The sequence below is a fragment of the Polistes dominula genome, unplaced genomic scaffold, assembly GCF_049000335.1.
Source record: "Polistes dominula isolate Pdom_NZ unplaced genomic scaffold, Pdom_raw_medaka contig_49, whole genome shotgun sequence".
In the NCBI taxonomy this organism is placed as follows: Eukaryota; Metazoa; Arthropoda; class Insecta; order Hymenoptera; family Vespidae; genus Polistes; species Polistes dominula.
Window position 1 is genome coordinate 38,210 of NW_028300914.1, and position 19,608 is coordinate 57,817.

The following is a 19,608-nucleotide window of genomic DNA, read 5'->3' on the forward strand; positions in this document are numbered from 1 at the left end:
TAAAGTTGTTCTCACGGCATCTCACTTTTTTTTCGATAATACTTTAATAAATTCTTGTCAACGATCTTATTTCAAGCAACTCATCTAATTTATTTAACTTGCAATTAGAGTGGGTAAAAAAGTATTTTAAAGTCTCGTCTTCTTGAATCCTTTATATTTTAGGTTTTCTTTTTCGTTCGGACGAATCAGTGATGAGAAAAATATATTTTTTCTTTGTCGGCAACAACGCACGAATACACACACACACACACACACACACACACTCGCGCATACATAAGCGATTAACAGATTAAACAAACGGTCGTTTTTCCATAAAGGCGATAAGAAGAAGGGAGAAACGGACGGAAGTATCGTTTTCCAACAATCAGCAACTTGAGACGATTTTTGTTTTGATTATTATTTTTGATTACAATATTTTATTTTGTTATTATTATTATTATTGATAATAAATCGCTTTCTTAATCTCTAACTGTAGACTTGAAAGAAAAGAAAAAAAGTATAAACAGTTAGGCGTACACACTTAATAAAGAATTGAAGCGTGTGCGAGCGACAGCTGTATTGCTCACGAAACGAGGAGACAGGAGACGGTGCCGACTTGGCGCAGTGCGTTCGAATTTTGCAAGTCGACCGATATAACTCGGCAATTACCCGACACGCGGAACCCTTCCGTAAAAGGGAAAACGCAGGTTAAGGAATCATGTCCATTCTCAAGGTCGACCGGTATCCTACCGGCTCTCTTACCGCGGACTACATAACGCGTTTCTATTACGCGGTCATTTGCGGCGATTGTTGCGTGTCTCTTCCAATCAGTGCCTCGTCCGTAGCTACATACCGCTGCTTTCTCTTTCTTCGCTTATCTTATGCTCGCCCTTTCTCCTTTCTTTTCCTTTTCCTCTTCCTCTTCCTCTTCCTTCTTCCTCTTCCTCTTCCTCTTCCTTTTCGACCCATCTTCAACGTGAAATTTATTTAAACTCATATACACAATAGTAGATGGATGACTAATGTAGGCTTGACTTGAATTAAATTAAATTCCAGATTCTTATAGCCAAAATAACGAATAATCATATTCATATTTTAGTATCAATTTAGTCATTCCTATCTAACATTACAAGTCGAGCTAGAGAAGAAGGAGAAAGAAGAAGAAAACAACGAAGCCGTTCGGTGATATCACGAGCGTTATCGGAGATCGAAGAACATTTTAGTCGTGGCAATAATCGAATCGACCTCGGGTCAGAAGCAGCATCGACGTACTAGACGTCCTTGGCCAGAGACGGCAGATGGTCGGCAAGACGATGCTCGGTGCACAACGCCCGCAAACGCATATACACACACTACACAGTAAACCATCCTAACTCGTATTCGTGGATACATACGCGTATAACTTACGAACCAACATCTCTCCTTTCTTTCGATCCTCCATCCAGAAGGAGAGAGAGAGAAGAGAGAGAGAGAGAGAGAGAGAGAGAGAGAGAGAAAGAGAAAATGAACGTCCGTTTGGCCAACGAACAAGAGCAAGAGAAAGATCGTGGGCGCCTCGAGTACCTCGAGAAGCACGAGAATTTCCTCGAGGGTGTATCGTATCGTCGTTGCTTCTTCTCGAACGACAACTTTACCTCACTCTCCACCCCACCCCTCTTAACCCTTCTCCTCTCTTCTTCTAACTATATGCAACTCGTACTCCTTCAAGAACGCCGTGTATTTTCACGGCTAGCTACGAAGAGATTCCTGGCTAAAAGTATTCATAGTTTCTCCAGAATTTATTGTCAAGTGTTTAATATGTTAGAATTTGGTGCAGGTGAAAGTTGTCCATGTCGTATCAACTGTGAGAAAAATATGTTACGGTATTTTCTATCGCTTGCTATAAATCGTAATGTTAATATGTGCTTTATTACTTTCTTTTTTTACGGATTTGAGGAATTTTTCTATGACAGGGTGTTCGAAGCTGTCACCCATCAAAATGGCAAAAGCAAAATGCTAATCAGGTCCAAAAAAATATTCCGGTACCGGGAATCGAACCCGAGCCTCCTGGGTGAAAGCCAGGTATCCTAGCCACTAGACCATACCGGATTGGTAATAAGGGTAAATACATGTTTAGTTAAAAAAATAACTTAAATTTGATAGAAGTATGTGTAATAATTGAGCTGTTCACATTCCTGACTTTCTTCCCTATTTTACTCATTATCAGTGCTTTACAGTGAAAGGAAAATAACTTTGATAATTATACGTTCTATCATCGGTAATATAAATCATCAATCGATAATACACCTACGTAAACATTTTTACAAAACGATAAAGTAGGTTAATTGGAATAAAAAAGAAGAAATTGTGTTACATTGGTTCTGCGATTATTATAAAAGAAAAAAAAATACAAAATAACGCGTAATCATAATTAAATGTGAAGGAATGCACGTTGACGAAAATAAAATAGAAAAGAATTTATCTCTCGAATGTCATCGTTTCACGATCGAATCGCTAAGCTATTTATTGCACCTTGGAAAGATAAATCGCCTCGTTGAACTAATTTTAATATCGCGAAAGGCGTCGTCTACATTCCAATCTTGAAACAGGAAGAATGCAACGTATTCGTTAGCTTCTACTCGTTCATGTAAATCGCTTACAGCCTCGCTTTATCACTTTGCCGATATACCGATGAGATTAGCGATACAAACCAATTCCGTGAAAAAAAGTATCATCTTACTCTTTCGTAACTTTAATATTCCTTTGAAGGTGGATCCAGAATCATGTTTCTTCGTTAACTCGATTCTGCTTCCATTCATCATCTATAATCTCACATTCCGTGCGTTAACTGGATTTTAGTTTTTCTATCCTGAAACTACACAAATTTAGAAAAGATTGCATTTGTGATGATAAGAAAATGATTCTTAATCATTTCATTAATGAACAAAAATTGTCCAATCCATACTTTTGGAAATGTACGAAAGATATTAGAGAAGCAGCGAGATAGAAGCAAAAGCAAAGGCAAAGGCAAAGGCAAAGGCAAAGGCAAAGGAAAAGCCAATGGCAGAAAAGTAAAGAAAAAGAAGAAGTAATAGTGGACGGGGTAAGAGGTCTACAGAAGTGGAAGAAACGAAGCGGGTAGAGCGGTCGTTTGCCTTGGATCGAGGTTCGAAGCAGTGCGCCGGTATAAAGTATACCATGCGTGCGGTTTTGTACAGAGTGCATGGTAAAGCCTGGTAAAACCTGGTGTGCCTCCTCACGGCGGCAACAACTTCGATCCCGATTCGAAGCCGCGCGCATTCCATTTCTTCGTTCGTGAGTAGTCGTTGGTATTCGGTCGGGCTCGATGATTGTCGGCTTTACTCGGCTTACTTCTTACCTGTACGATCCATACTTTCGGCCATGTTCGGGAATAGTCGTGCATCTACGCTCGTTCATAGTGGATCGTCGGTTCGTTCTCGTGCTTTCTCAACTATGTTGCCGACAGTATAGCGGTAGTTGCGTTGCTGCTGTTAGTGCTCTTCTTGATATGGGACGATCTTATGGGAGCCGACTTGTTGTTTTTTTTCTTAATCGTTCCTTTTCATTTGTCGCGATCGAATCAAATCTTCGAAGGAATATCTTCGAAAATTTTGTGAAAATCCTTTATTCGTTTTGTTTAATCAAGGACGATTGAAAGACGCCGTTCAAGGATTGACTCGTTTAGTGATCATTTTTTATTTATACTGAATTTTTGTTGTTGTTTTTTTTACTTTATTTTATAATTACATATATTATTCATCCTGTGACGTGGGTTGTGTATAGTGGATGTGCTTTGTTCCTTTATTTGTAAACAATTGAAATTAATATTATATACTAAGCTATTAAGAATAATTTTCTTATATTGGTATAAGAAAACAACCCCCTACCTCATCTTTGTCACGAATTCAGTGTTCATTCTTTTCGAATTTTCGTGTGCAACAAATACCGTGCTTGAAAGATATACGACAGAAGAGTGGCTTGGATAAAGCCAAGAAGAGAAGAGCTATTTCCATCGAGAGAACTTCTTCAGCAAGAGAGAGAGAGAGAGAGAGAGAGAGAGAGAGAGAGAGAAAGAGAATCAACAGGTGGGAACCTGCTTGCTCACAGGTATTATTTCTTTTTCCTTGCCGCCACCTGGCAACGCAAAAACGAAACGACGAAAGAATATTTTCTTATTCAATTGGATCAAATATTTTCAATTTTCTATATTTTTTCTATATTTTTTCTATATTTTTTCTATATTTTTTCTATATTCTTTCTATATTCTTTCTATATTCTTTCTATATTTATTTTTTCTACACTTTCCTCGACAACTACTAACTATTCTTAACGTTTCTTTAACATTTGTTTACCGTGAGAATGTAACAATAAAGGTAGAATGCAATTCTCATATCTTTGTACGTTTCTTTAATTCATTCGCACATGGTCATGAATATTTACACGATTACGGTATCGTAGTAATGATTTTTTTCTTGAAAACTTGCTATTTTATAATCAAGAGACTTTTTCTCCCTTGAACATGCCGAAACTTGTTGGCTTCGTTTTTTTTTTTTGCTTGATTTAATTTCGCGACGAATGAAATATTTTTCAATGAAACGTGCAAATCTTTGAAAATGGATAATGGAAAATGTTTAGGTAGATGTGAATTTAACGGACACATTGGTGTTTAGTTTATAAACCAACTATTTGGTTTGAATTTTAATGAGTGTTCCTCTTGTTTTTCTACAAGTTCGTCTACAAGTTCGTCTACAAGTTCGTCTTCGTGGTCGTCTTCGTGGTCGTCGTCTCCTTTAGCTCGAGCAAGTTAAAGATAACGATCCTTACCGGATCTCCGGCGTTCGCGCATTTTCTCGTGAGCCAACTTAGGGGTCTAACAATAAGAACAGGATATGAATGTGTTTCTTTTCTTGTGTTTCATTATTATTCCATTATTGTACTGTAAAATGATAGCAATTATGAATTGGAATCGATCGATTCCAATTATATTCCTAAATTAACGTCATTTTAATGAAATATCTTCATCAAGGAGATACAGGAGAATAATAAATATTCGCAGCTTCAAAATTTACCTTGAATTTGAATTGAATCTTTATTTTCTTCAATCTTTTTTTCTTTTTCTTTTTCTTTTTCTTTTTCTTTTTTATAGGCGTGAAAAGTATTGCGGAAAAATAATTACCCGAATAAGTGTTTACAAACTGTTGGTCCAGCCAACACAGAGAATGAATTTCATTTGAATGATAATACATTGGACGTTTGAAAATCTATCTTATTTTTTTGATTAAATATTCATACATTCATTTCGATAAGATTTAAACGGAATATAAAATCGGGGAAAAAAAACTAAACATTACCGTAGCAAAGCCTCAAAGTTGTAGGTAATATTTTATAACGTAACCAAAGAACGTAAACGTATTCGTGGACAGAAAAGAAAGACGAGAATTACTACGCGTGCAGCAATACGATCGCGTTAAGCCGCCATTAGCGACACGCTTGACATTCTCTAGATATTTTTCTCCCACAAACTAAAAGAGTATGCGATTTTATCTGTACGTATATTTTCCCATTGGAAAGAAAGTTGACTGAATTATTGAAGATTTTCTTCGATATTGTTTATTCTGATTTGGCTTTGAATTTTATCCCAAGAATACTTTGTTATTTATTTTATCGACATTTTAATAAATCTTATTTAAAGCAACCATTCACACACACATTGTAAATGAAAAAAAGACAAATCGGGACGATAAATGACCAATTTCATTCTTCTCAATTCGAAAGAAGAAGAAGAAGAAGAAGAAGAGGAAGAAGAAGAAGAAGTTTGAAATGTATAGCTCGTTTCTATTTCACGCTTTCAACGCTTATTATTCTTGCGGTTTTGTATTTGCTATATTTTTTCATCATCATCATCATCATGATCATCATCATCATCATGTTTATTTCTCCTTTGGGAAGATATAAAACAAGCTCGTTTATCGTTGGTAGTAGAAATCATGCTCGGAAACAAGTTTAGCATAGTAGTTTTCGAGTTTCACGGCCTTGACGTGAATATTCGAAGGTACGACGATGGTGTATTTGAAAGATCTTCACTTTAACTCACTGTATATAGTATCGAGGACTACAAAAGTTAACCGCTGAGGGTTCTTCTTTTTTTCTTGTTCGTTCTATGTCGATCGAAGGTTTCTCTCTCTCTCTCTCTCTCTCTCTCTCTCTCTCAATTGCTTTCTCATGAATGAATCATGACTACCTTTAAGAACGAAGAATTCTGCCGTACGAGGAGAACGCTCACTTGCCGGTACGAGCATCGATACAGGTAGCTACCTGCGGTTGTTAATTATGGACGAGCAGTAGACGTACAGAGCTATGGCATCTCAGAGGGTCCAAACGTAACGCTTATTAAAATACCATCAGCCAAATGCGTCGATCGTTGTACTCTCGCTCTGTTAGGTCGTGACCCTTTTCCTACTCCTTTTTCTTTGGTTCCTTTATGTTTGACTGCTTGAAAGGACCATCGTTTGTGAAAACTTGGCACGTTTCTTTGACACCTTTGTACGAAGGGACTACCATCGTAAAAAAAGGGGGGAAGAAATAAGTCGAATCCTACAGTTTTATGACGATGACTAAAAAATAAAAGGAGAAAAAGAAAAGTTTGCAAAAGTTACTTTCCGTAGGAGAAAATTGAAAGAAATTGAAAGAAATTGAAAGAAATTGAAAGAAATTGAAAGAAATTGAAAGAAATGGAAATCTCTACAAACGAAGCATACTTTAGCAACTAAATATGTTCGATAGAAACGGTATTTTTAATGAGATGCGGTTTAGGGTTGATAAAATATGATTCGAAGGTAGAAAGATGAACGATTGTCCTACTTTGAAGAACCTTATTACGTTAGATTCGTTTGAATCTGGACTAGTACGTATCTAACTATAACTCATATTTTCATCCGTAATTTTTATACAATGGATATGTTCAATTACGTAGTATATTTTCGCGTGCGCGTGCGCGTGCGCGTGCACGTATGCGTTATACGTATACGTAGACGTAGACGTAGACGTAGTTATGTGGAACGCATCATTCCTAAGACTTTATTTTTCTTCATTTGTGTGATTTAACACGTTGACTGCAGACGATAGTCAGCACAGCCTGTTTTCTCATTAGAGTCACTATGCTCACTGATAATTAGTTAGAATAAATTTTCAAAGCTTATTGGTAAGAACAAATTTGTAATTGCACAAAAAAGTAAAGTGCTGCTTTTATTTATAGTTTTTATTAATAATTATATAGAAATTAATTTTAAATAATAAGAAAAGTTTCATTTTTATAAATGTAACATATTATATATACTTAAATATTGTGCACACATATTGAAATTTAAAATCAAATTTGTTTATACTAAATTTGATGTACGAAGTATTATAGGTGTATATTAAAAGATTGTCCTGCAATTATACTGAATCAAACTGCTTAATAATTTATTATTAAATGCTTATATATAATAATAAAAATTCTATTTCAGCCTGAGGCATAAAGAATTCGAAGACTCGCATAAAATATATTGAACATATTTATGATTCAAACGGCAATGTGTTTAAGATCAAAATCATTTGAAATATTTTATTCAAGATAATACACCGAACAAAGAGTTAAATCTCCAATAAAGCATATATTCTGAATTAAACAAAATTTTTTCTTTTACTTACATCGTGCATACGTACTATACTTTATAAGAAAAGAGAAAAAAGAAAGATAAAGATGCGAGGGTGGGAGTAGAGGAGACCGGATGTCCTTCGTGCAACAAAGAGAAAGAGAAAGAGAAAGAGAAAGAGAAAGAGAAAGAGAAAGAAAAAGAAAAGGAAAAGGATTCGAGGAGTGGTATGAGAAGGAAACGGAATATGAGAGAAAGGGAAAAAGAGGAAAGCAAGATGGTGCACGCGCAGGCTAACCCATTTCGCATTAATATTCCCGTTGGCAGGCAATAGCCATTGAAATTGCGAGGTTCCAGAGCGGGCATAATCGGGGAACGGTCCGTAATCTTGGGAATCGATACGAGCGCCCATTTGTTCTTGTGCTGAAACTATAGCGAGAAGGAAGAAGAAGAAGAAGAAGAAGAAGAAAAAGAAAAAGAAAAAGAAAAAGAAAAAGGTGGAAGGCGTAGATATGCATGTTTGATGCCTTCGGCTATCGTCGGTAAGCGTACGACCGTTCGTTCGTTCGTTCGTTCGTTCGTTCGTTCGTTCGTTCGTTCGTTCATTTGCTCTCGTCTTTGATTTAAGAGTCACTGGTACATGATGATGCTACTTGCTAAAATAACGTATCGCCAAAATTATGCACATATGCTTGTGTTTTTTGTCTATATAATATTCTTTATTTTTACAAATAAATTTGTAGAAATAAAATACGTGTTCAATGAAGCACGTATTAGTTTTTTTTCTCTATGCTATTCTTTATCTCATTAAATACACTTGAGTTTTTCACTCTCTCTCTCTCTCTCTCTCTTTCTCATTCCGTCTTGTATAACTTACATTAGCTATTAACCAAATGGAGAACTCGTGCGGAGATCTACCGATCTGATCTGTTCGAAGCAAAAGGCGATTTATAACGCACCGATAATAGATAATGGCGGCACCGCGATTGTGGTTAGTCGATTTTATGGGCTCGCAGAGTCATTTTGCACGGTGCCAAGTCAAAGTAGAATTTTTTCTAGCTAACTCACAATCAGAGTCATTTGCGACAATAAGCGATTCCGCAAATGTCGATGACACGGCCTCGTGAACGGAAGGGTCATTATATTCGCGCGGTTAGCTCGCGAACCGTGAACAATTCTTTGGAAAATTATCCTTCCACGCGTCACCACCCACTCGACCAGCAGTTTCATTTTTCTCTTTATATCGCAGTTTTGTTCTTTGACATTTCATCAGAAACGAGTGTGGGCTTCTGTTTTCAACCGGATATTTAAAGGAATCAAAAGAGAGACAGACCGTTTAATCAATGATTATTATCCAAGTATCTATCTATATATTACGAGAATGATTGATGTTTGTTATTTCATTTTTCGAATGCGTCTTTCAATACATAGCCAAGTTCGAAATTCCGATCGACAACAACAAAATAATCTTCAATTGCAAATCACGCATTTTTATCTTGAGGATCGTAACGATTGTAATTATTTTTTTCTGCTATATATTGTTTGATCTGTCGCGAGCAGCTGTTACGCGTAACGGTTTTACTACTTTTCAACGGCATACTCTAACATAGGAAGTACGATCGACTATACGATTTAACGGCTCTTTATTAGTTTTGTTGTTGTTGTTGTTGTTGTTGTTGTTGTTGTTGCGTAGTTTAACGCAACGCCAACTGATGGTGGTATACTTTAATGATCGAGAATGACGATGCTTCGATTCTCTCAACGTTAATATGATCTTCGTGTTCAATTGCAAGAAAATGCATGCTATAGATCCGAATCTAAGGAAAAAATCGTACTCTACATGTATATCAATATTGGTGATTGTAAAAATTGATAGTCATCATTTGAAGAAATTTTACAAGATTTTTAAGTATTTATACTTTTAATAAACAGTACATTTTAATAGTTCTCTATTGTTCTCACATGTTGTTTCTTTTTCCACAGTATTTGCCGATGATGATAAGTATTGATCGATTTATAGATCGATTTCTTCAGAAGATAAGAGTTAGTAAGCACGATTGTCGGAAGTTGTTCTTATTTAAACGTAGATATATCTCTTATCATTATTTCCTTTTTTTCTTGATTCGGCATTAAAATAAAGTTGCGCATTATTTTTAATTATTTATGATATTTGAAAATCGCACATATTACCGGGTGATATTTAGTGACATGATAGTGACTGTATAGTATACTTATAGTATACGAAGATATTCGTTTAATTAATTGAGACAAAAAGCTTCTCCAAATATGGGATTGTTAACCAATTATTTGACAGGTACAGGTATTTCTTATTTCCAAATGGCTATAGTTAACATCATTCACAAATATTTTCTTTTGGTTGAATTGTTAAATAGATTATAGCGAATATCTGTTGCTGAAATATGTGCAACTTAAATGGTAATGTTGTTTAGGTTGAGAAAGTAAAGAAAGATTGTAGATCCTCATAAATGCTAAATTCCTCACATTTTTTTGCCTTCGTTATTTTTTGAGGTAAGTTTGTTAAGGTAAACGCATCGATCGTATTACCCAATGATCCAACTCCATCCACTTTCTTTCGATTTCTCGTTCTCCTGTGTTTGGAATTTAGATCGATTTTTGAACTCGTAGATTGTTGGGAACCAGCTTAGGACGTGATCTCATTATAGGTATAATTATGAGCAATTACGCGAAGCTCTTCGTGCTATCTATCGCTGTTACCATTTCGAGACTCTCTCCTTTGATTCGCGAAGAATGCCAAGGATTAAACTCGTTCTTTCGTTATTTCTAATCCTCTCGTCATAGCACTCGGATCTATCTCTCTTCTATCTCTCTTTTATCTCTCTTCTAATATTAACTAATTCTTCTTCTTGTTTTTACATTCTATTCGTTCAAACATAATCTGTATTCATAGTACTTGCTACTTATCTTTCTCTTTCTCGATTAGTAATACTTGAAGTTGCGTTAAGGAAGACGCAGCAGCAACAGCAACAGCAGCAGCAGCAGCAGCAACAGCAACAGCAACAGCAACAGCAACAGCAGCAGCAGCAGCAATCCACTTGCTGTTGATTCTAAGCCTTTCTCCGAGTTATGCGTTCGCAAATAATAACAATCATTGCTAGAAGAGAAGACAATTAAAGAAAACGGGTGCTTGCCGCCGTCTTTCCCTCCTACATTTTAGCAAGCATTAATTGTGTAAGATTTTATTATTGCGACAGACAATTCCTTGAATGTCAGGTTGAACATAGAAAAGGCAACTTCTAGTGTCAGATGTCTCATTGTCATATGTTCAAATATTCCAATGCAATTGTTACATTTTAAACTATTTAAACCATTCCAAATTTATCGTCAACAAAATCTTATCAGAAAGAAAAGGAATAAATTAAACTAGGATGAGAACATTTAAACGATGACTTATGGGTAAGCAAAGATTTGTTTTTATTATCTTTTCCTCTTCTACTATGGTGACTCAAGAGGTACTATTTACTTGTCTGATCTTGTTCTACCGTGTCAGTCAAACATCGACTTTGATTATACAATCTTTCTTTTTTCCTTCCTTCCTTTCTTCCTTTCTTCCTTTCTTCCTTTCTTCCTTTCTTCCTTGATACGCAATTTACGATTACGATAATGGGCGCGACATTTACGGCAATTACATTACGATATGGATTCGTTTAGGCGTTTCAACCATTTTGCGCTAGACATTAAAAGACACAACTGTGTTCCTACGTCGCGTCTCTTGAAGTCTTCATTCATTTATTTCTCAAATCAATTTTTATCTTCATATTTTTTGTACTTTTCTTTTATTTTACTGTTACTTTTAATAATCAATTTATTTGTCATAAAATAAGCTTCACTTTTATAGAACGTAAAATCAAGAGGCTTGATCAAGTTTCTAGCCAGAAAGATTAAACTCACGTGCGACTAAATTTTGAATTGTTTTAACATCTTAACGTGTATACTTGTTCGCTTATCGTAAATTTCCTGATAAAATCAGAGCCACGTTGAGTCTGTAATTTCATTTGCCATACGCGATAACGGAGTATGCGCTTAGAAATTAACGATGCGTTAAGAAGCATCGGCGGTCAGGGCTTTTCGAGTCTATTTAATCGATTCGGTGTAAGAAATGAAAATAAAGAAAAATAAAGGGAAGAAGAAGAAAATAGAAATCTTAATGGAGCACGGAACGATCGGCCCCGATTACTGCCGAGTTAACTCCTAGGACGCATCCTTGCGTAGAATCATGCGGTCAAATCGTTTTTTTCTTCTTTCTTGCTTCATATTCAAATCCCATCGAATATTTGTGAACAATATTTTTTATCTAAGTTTAAACGTATTTCCGTATCACTCGAATACAAGGCACAATCTTATCGCTTATATTCTCGAGTGTAGCGTTGTTTTCTCAATGGCTCATTCTTCAAAGATTTACGATATTCTCGTAGCTTTTATCGCTTTTGCAAACATTCTTGCCAATGTCACCTAAGGAAAGAAAGGTGGGCGTAGACTCTCGGCATTTTGCGCTTTACATAAAAAAATTACGTAAATTTTTTTCTTTTTTTTATTTAAGTCAATAATATAATAAGCGATATAATTATTTTCAACATACAAATTTACAAACTATAAAATAACACATTTTCAAAATGATTAGTTTTGTAACCAATAACTCCTGTAATTCAGGATCCCACAAATTTTCTATCCTTCTTATCAGTAAATACGATATATTTATCGTAACAAACTAACAGAAACACGAGTCAAATAAAAGAATCAAGCTACCAGCACTCGTATGCCAAAGACTCGGCATATCGAGAAATGTAATAAAAAGCTTAGTTCAGAATATTTTGATATTTAAATACAATGTATTTGCTTTAATGCGATCGTAAATAGGCATCTCGAGTTGTTTTCAAAGAGTTCTCAAGCAGTCGGGTTGGTTGGTGGGTTGGTTGGTTGGTTGGTTGGTTGGTTGGTTGGTTGGTTGGTTGGTTGGTTGGTTGGTTCGTTCGTGCTAGTGTTCAAATCAAATCGAGTTGGTGTGTCGATAGCACGAACACGTTTGAGACCATTTAGCACTGTCATACTTCGCGAGGTAGCGTTTATTCCGCACTACGCCTGCACGACACTCGCAACTTTCTCCCTTATCCTACACCCTCTTCCCCCTTAACCCTCTTATCTTACCGACCCTCCGCAATACCAGACACACGTTGACCTCCTGGTACTGCAATTTTACACTTACACTCACACGCACACGCACACGCACACGCACACGCACATTTATTACAACGTATCAGAATTGACATTTGGAATGCTAATGTCGATTAGCGAAATTGATACTATCGTTCGCGAGTACTTACGTATGTTTCTTTGATTACGAACCACGAAATACGTATTTATCTATCTGTATATGCACAATACAGGTATCTATTTTTGTTGTATTGGACATTTTTGGATTTTTAACAAAATTCTACACAGTTGTAGGGATTCATCAGGACTCATTAAAATTTCGAGCTTAATCTCAACTATGAAGATTTACAGTCACAGCATAGAGTGATTTACTTCATAGTTATTTTTATATATATTGTCAGTTATCTTTCAACGCCGAGAAATGTGAAAACGATATTAGAAAAGTATTAAATTATTTCGCGTATATGTATGAGCCGCGTTTTGTTGCTATGCAAGTGTGATATGCATCATATATGAGCGAGTGTGTGAATATATATATATATATATATATATATATATATATATATGTATGTATGTATGATATGTAAGTACTTATGTCGTTCACAAACGATGTCTATAATGTAAGTAAGAAACGAAGAGAACAGGATAAAGGCTTATCGGTTGTGAATGCGAATAGGGTCATAAAATAATAGGACAGATGACTGTTGGATGTTGCGTCACGTTCTTCGTTGTACTCAGTGTTCGTGACACCATTCCTATGGGTTATTACGATTAAAGAATCAAGATTAGAACTCTTAATATCACTAAGTCTAAGTGCAGTTTCGGATTAGAATTATTTTTTTGTTGCTTTATTTTTTATTCGATATCTCTCGCAATACGATATAATTCTATCTCCAAGATAGAAAATAACGCTTCCTCTTACAATTTAATTTAATATTTTGTTGTTTTAGTTTTAAAGATTAGAAAATTTCGTTTACACCGGCAAGTCACGTTCGTATCTAACAAAACGTACAAAATTTCAAGATAGAAGTCCTACCTAAGTATAATATTGTATTAAATCGAAATAGTCAATAATTAAAGCAAGTTAAGATTTTGATATTTGCACGTACACACGTGCATCAACTAATATCTCCTGAACGTGCCTTTCGATATTGTATAACACCTACGCGCCACGTGTCCTAATAGGATTTGCGTTTACCTAAACACACACACACACACACACACATAGAGTCGAGGGCCTTGACGTCGCGACCAAAGGGAGACACGAAATTAATTTGTTACCGGAAGACGTAGGCACGTTCGTATCTGCCCCTGGGGGCCTTAATACGTAAATATCCCGCTAACATCCTGATGGAATACGCCGACGATCGATAAGTTTTGTTGCTAGGTGTATTTATAGCACACCGAAGGGATCCCATAAGTATGTACTGTGTAGACAAAAATATTTTACTTGTAAACATTTTATTTATTTTTCATTGTCTTCACTTATTCTTCATTCTTTTTGACTAGAGTGAATTTAGTTCGTAATACGATTGAAAATATTCTATTTTCAATGAAGAAAATCATCGAATATGTCATTCAGTTTTATCGTTATTTCACTTTCGCCGTCTCCCCATCAACATAAATTTCAGCTCATAAATATCATATTGGAAGATAGAGGACTAGTATAAGACGACTTGTCGTCTTATAGCGTTTAGAAAAGGAAAGCATAATACGAGTCCATATCATTACTGCTAAGAAACGCGGTAGACAGTTATTACGGATCGTTCGAATCCTCCGGGTGTTCTTTCTTTAGCACAAAGGCTTATTTACCATTTCTCGTTGTTTCTCTTTCAGAGTTTTGCTCCTTTTGATCCTTTTGCTTCTTTTGCTTCTTTTGCTTCTTTTCAGCCACGCAAGGATCGAGCGGCTCTATATAGCCTTGAGCTAAAAGTACAGAAAAGAAGAGAAAAATGAAGAAAGGATAAGAGAGAAAGGGCGGGAAAAAAAAATAAAATGTATATATATATATATATATTAAAAGTACTGAAAAAGAATCGATTGGCCAAGCAGTAGTCAACTATTAAAGCAGCTTAATTCCTAATACTAAGAAAAAATGCAAGCGAACTTGGAAATTATTAGATTTATTTTTCTCTTATGTTAGGAAAATTCCGCTAACTACAACAAATACTACACAACTTTGCCAATTGTAGTAATTGAGATTGCGTAGTACCGTTAAACGTCTCTCGTCTTCGTTGTCGTTGACTTCGTTGTTGTTCTTACCGGATACGGGAAAGAGAAGAAGACATTATTTCAAAGGAATAATCGTCGAATGCTCACAAGCTCCTCGAGTAAAGCCAATGGAGGTCGAATAGAATTTCTCACAGAGCAAGCATGATGCTCTCGTTTCCGCTCGTGGTAGTTCAATGAAAGGCCCCACCATCCCGGTTGTAATTTATCTTGATGCATTTGCAGAAAGAGAGTTAGGCTTACGTTACGGCTGTACGACGAACAGTAGCCAACTACTATAATAATTCGTATCATAACCGGGTAACCCATTCGATCTTATGGTTAGTTAGTATACAAGTATGTACATCATATAGATTTACGTTTAGATTCGTACGTGTTAAATAAGTCACACGCTTTATTTTTGATGGCTTACTTACAATACTTACATCACGAAGATTACGGCTAATGCGTTACACGCTAACACGCAACAAGAGTTTAAACGATCGTTAAGGTGCTTTTAACAAAAGTAAGCTGCTAACATAATCCGACTTTAGATTGTTATATTGACATTTGTATTTTTTTTACTTTATTCATTGAAAATTTATTGAAAAATCCAATTAATTTCAAAATAGTTATTGTAATTATCGACATGCGAGAGCGTTCAAACGGATGCTCGTTCGTTCGTCGGAAATGTACATAGTGTATGATGTATCTGAACAGAATCGAAAATGACATCAACGCGGTGTTATCTGCCGGTCATGGTCAAGAGGATAAAAGTGTTGCCGCTATTCCCAGAGACTTGGAAATGTTCTTTTGTGCGTGAGACACAACACCCGATACTTTAACACGCGACAAACTTTAATTGTTCAGGCAGATCTAACAATTTCTTCAAACAATAATTAAATGAATAATTATATGAATAAATTATTATACGAGTATATTTAATGTTAATTGTAAATGCATTTTTCTTTATAATTTGTATTCTTTATTAATTAAAAGAAGAAGAAAATTAATGAGACACGTGGAAGGTTAACAGGAAGATGGAAAATTTCTCGAAAGAAAGGAAGTACGATCTTGTTGATATACAAGCTCCCTTCCTTCCGGTCAATCATAGTGGACTGGCAGTGACCTCGTTGTCTCATTTGTTCAATAGGATATCGGTTGTCCAAGGTATCTTAGTGGTGGTGGTGGTGGTGGTGGTGGTGGTGGTGGTGGTTCGTCGGTATTAATGGTGGATGTAAATAAAACACGTGGTCTACCGCATTCGTGTCACTAATACGGCATCCGCACGCCTGTCGCAAGCCTTTTTTGTTACACATATGATGTACACACTCACTCACACGCACACAGGCAGGAGATGAAGTAGCAAACTGTGCGGAAGCCATGTTAGCAGCGAATCTAGTTTGCAGTAAGTTCTTAAAGTCTTAACCGATTCTGGAACGAGTTATACGACAAAACGCGAGAATCCATCCCATCGTTACCGCCCCTTGTCCTATCGATGACGACGACGACGACCATGGAAAAATAAAAAAAGGAGAACGTCGTTGGATTATGACGAGTTTGTTGTGGCCTAAGAAAAAGAGATTTCATTCGACTTTAATAGAATCTTTCCTAATTGGTGTCACTCTTGTTATTTATGTTTTCTCATGTTAACCGGTTTAAATTTATTTTATTATTTTATTATCGTCCAATTATAATAGTAACATACATTAAGAGACTAAGGTATTTGATTTTGTTGAAAATAGATACTATGAGAAAAAGTTTATCATAAAATTAGACAAAATCTAAGAAAAAACATCAAAATAAAGCCAATTTTGATATGGTGAAAATTCAAATCATGTAGCAAATAGCATAAATCATAAATCGTTACGGTACACCGTAATCCTAACAGAACGACTCAATCTCCTTAGCCTACTTACTAAGGTATAATCAAGGAGATAAAGTTACTTTGGAAGAGAATAAAAAAATAAATAGGGAAAAAATATTACAAACGATTGTTTGCAATAGTATACCTAATACACGCATGAGCGTCTAAGTTGTAGTTGTACTATAAATTGTGCTGCATCGAGTTAGAACTTGGAACGTATAGTTCGATACTGACTGACGTCATCTCGATCCAAAGAACTACTTTACGATCGGCGACCGATCGATAATCGTGCCCGCCCGCTGTGCGGAATTCCTTCCTATGTGGAAGAGGTGTTAAGGCGCGAACCGAGAATAATCGCATGCTGTGTTATATCTCTTTGCACCTGACGACAAATATTTTTTGTTTATTTTACAACAAGTAATTCTTTAGTTTACTATTAGATCATTTGTAATTATTGCAACAGGGTATGAGAAGGCTATGTAAAGCGGAATGTAAAATAAGTAGGAAGATGGCAAGATATTATTTCGAATCTCGATTTCAATTTCATGAAGAGTTTCGAAACCTGAGAATCTGGTTTTTCTTTTCTTTCGTCCAGCTTGGCGCATTAGTATTCATCAACGATTATGCGAATTCTCGCAAAGACACTACGAGCGTCGACGAAAGATTTCTCTCAAATTGGTTGTGGATCCATCCCGAGAAAGTCAACGTCCTACGGGCTCGTCAATTTAATAACGGGTGTGAAATTCCGATCGTGTTGATTCCATATTCTTCGAATCTCACGAATGGAGGTATTTCGTGAAATGCTTATTTTATTTGTACTCATACGCGCATACGCCTTTTGATAGGGCAATAAGATACAAAGATCTTAGCATGGTACGAGGGGATTCGAGATAACGTTTGCGATTCGCATCAGACGTAAGGAGAGCAACACATAAAAGGCGACACTCTCTCGAATCCGGTATGTAATAACTAACAAAATAATAAGGTAAAATAACTGGACTGACGGTGTACGATCAATGAATTTGAGTGGAAAGTAACACACTTGAATACACGACGTGTGCCAAAGTAGACAACAATCAAGCTAACCAACCAAACAAACAACAAGCGAGCAACCAAGACTAGGGTCTTGTGGGAGTTCATATCGAGCGTATTCATCTTTCGTGTAAGACACGGCCCTGTCGTGTCGATCCTTGCTCCATTTTGCCCTGCAACATTCGCGCCGTGACGAGGGCCGGCCGATACGTTTTGGTTCGACTCAGTTAGGTTAGCTTAAGTTAGGTTGTTCGCATCGCATCGCATCGCATCGCATCGCATCGCATCGCATCGCGTCGCATCGCATCGCGTCGCATCGCATCGCATCGCATCGCATCGCACGAATAGTTTCCTTCGTGGCGTAGGTCACGAGGTGGAGATCTCTCAATGTGCCAAGAGTTCGCCACGGCATCACGAGAACTTGCCTGCTGCAACAACTTTAACGATTTACTTCTCTTACTCTTTCTTATTGTAGCATTTGTGTGTATGCGCGCAGCAATAGTTGTGCTTGATACAAATACGAGTTCCGCTTGAGAACGTGACCCTGACTATCGTGCACGATTCCTTTTCAAAGGAACTCATCGATACTTTGCTCTTTTTCTTTTTCCAATTCTCTTTCTATTCGTCACTGCTGCTCAGGATTATTTCTTGAGATAATCTTTAGAGTAGTTATAACGTCGGAATTCGATACTTTGATTTCTAGAAGATCGATTATAATATATTACTTATAAATTCCACTAAATAAAGTTAACGTTTTAACCGAAGAAAGAATCAGTTTATCATGAATGAGGATGGATGATGCATAGGAACACAAATCTTCACTTGTGGAGAGGAAAAGAAGAAGCTCTGATGCTGGTGCTCCAAAAGCACCAACTTTTTCTTTGGAATGTACAACAGATAAACGATGACCACCATTGTGACAGAGTCCGTCGTATAAATATTGACTTTCGTCGAAAGGAAGAACACCTCCTTGGCTTGTCGTCTTATTCTCTTTCTCTCATCTTCTTGAAACCAAGATAAGAAATTATCGAGACGAGTCAAAGACCCAAGTGGTCGAAGCTGAGATTTTCTCTGTCTTATCTTCTCTATGACAATACCAACTTATCGTATGTCGGATTTCGGAGATTTTTTGTTGAGGATAGATAGTTATGATATCTTATCTACGGTGCGTGTCGTCAATCCATTTGTTGCCTATTATTATATTATATCGTTACTCTGCTTATCAATTTTGGCATGATTAGGAAAAACTGACGAATTTGTATTACGATAAAAAATCGACGATTATTAGATATGAACCACCAGTAGTTTATAGTAGTTCAAGTAGTTTTCTTCAATTAATTATTCGAGTATTCATACATTTCTCTATTACTTCATATACTCTATTACTTTTTCTTCTAATCGAAAGATTATGATTCTTCGCGTTTAGTTAACAGAAGAATTGCATTGAAAGATATGTTTATTACTTAAGAATTAGTCATTTGATAGGTTCGGTAAATTCCATGAATCTTCAAGAAGCTATTACAATTACTTCTTCTTTATTGACACGACCACCATGGAACTTGGATATATTTTTTGTGTAAATTTCATCGGAAAGAGCGAACGACACCTGCGTATTGCCGATTCGTTATGGTGGATACCACGACGCCGACAAAGTGCATTTTTGCACGTACGTCTTGGCGATAAATTTGCTGTGAA

The 19,608-nt window shown here is 36.3% G+C and overlaps 1 protein-coding gene and 1 non-coding gene across 3 annotated transcripts in view; one reads left to right on the forward strand and one right to left on the reverse strand.

Annotated features, from left to right (window-relative positions):
• Positions 1-1,995: 1,995 nt before the first annotated feature.
• Positions 1,996-2,067, reverse strand: TRNAE-UUC (transfer RNA glutamic acid (anticodon UUC)). Its single transcript has one exon. It is a non-coding gene; the product is annotated as a tRNA-Glu (tRNA).
• Positions 2,068-3,378: 1,311 nt separating this feature from the next.
• The window catches only part of Shrm (shroom), a 97,347-nt gene continuing 81,117 nt past the window's right edge, over positions 3,379-19,608 (forward strand). For both annotated transcript variants that reach the window (XM_015326620.2, XM_015326621.2), the window contains exon 1: positions 3,379-4,086. The gene's annotated coding sequence lies outside the window, so the exon portion shown is untranslated. The remainder of the gene's footprint in view (positions 4,087-19,608) is intronic.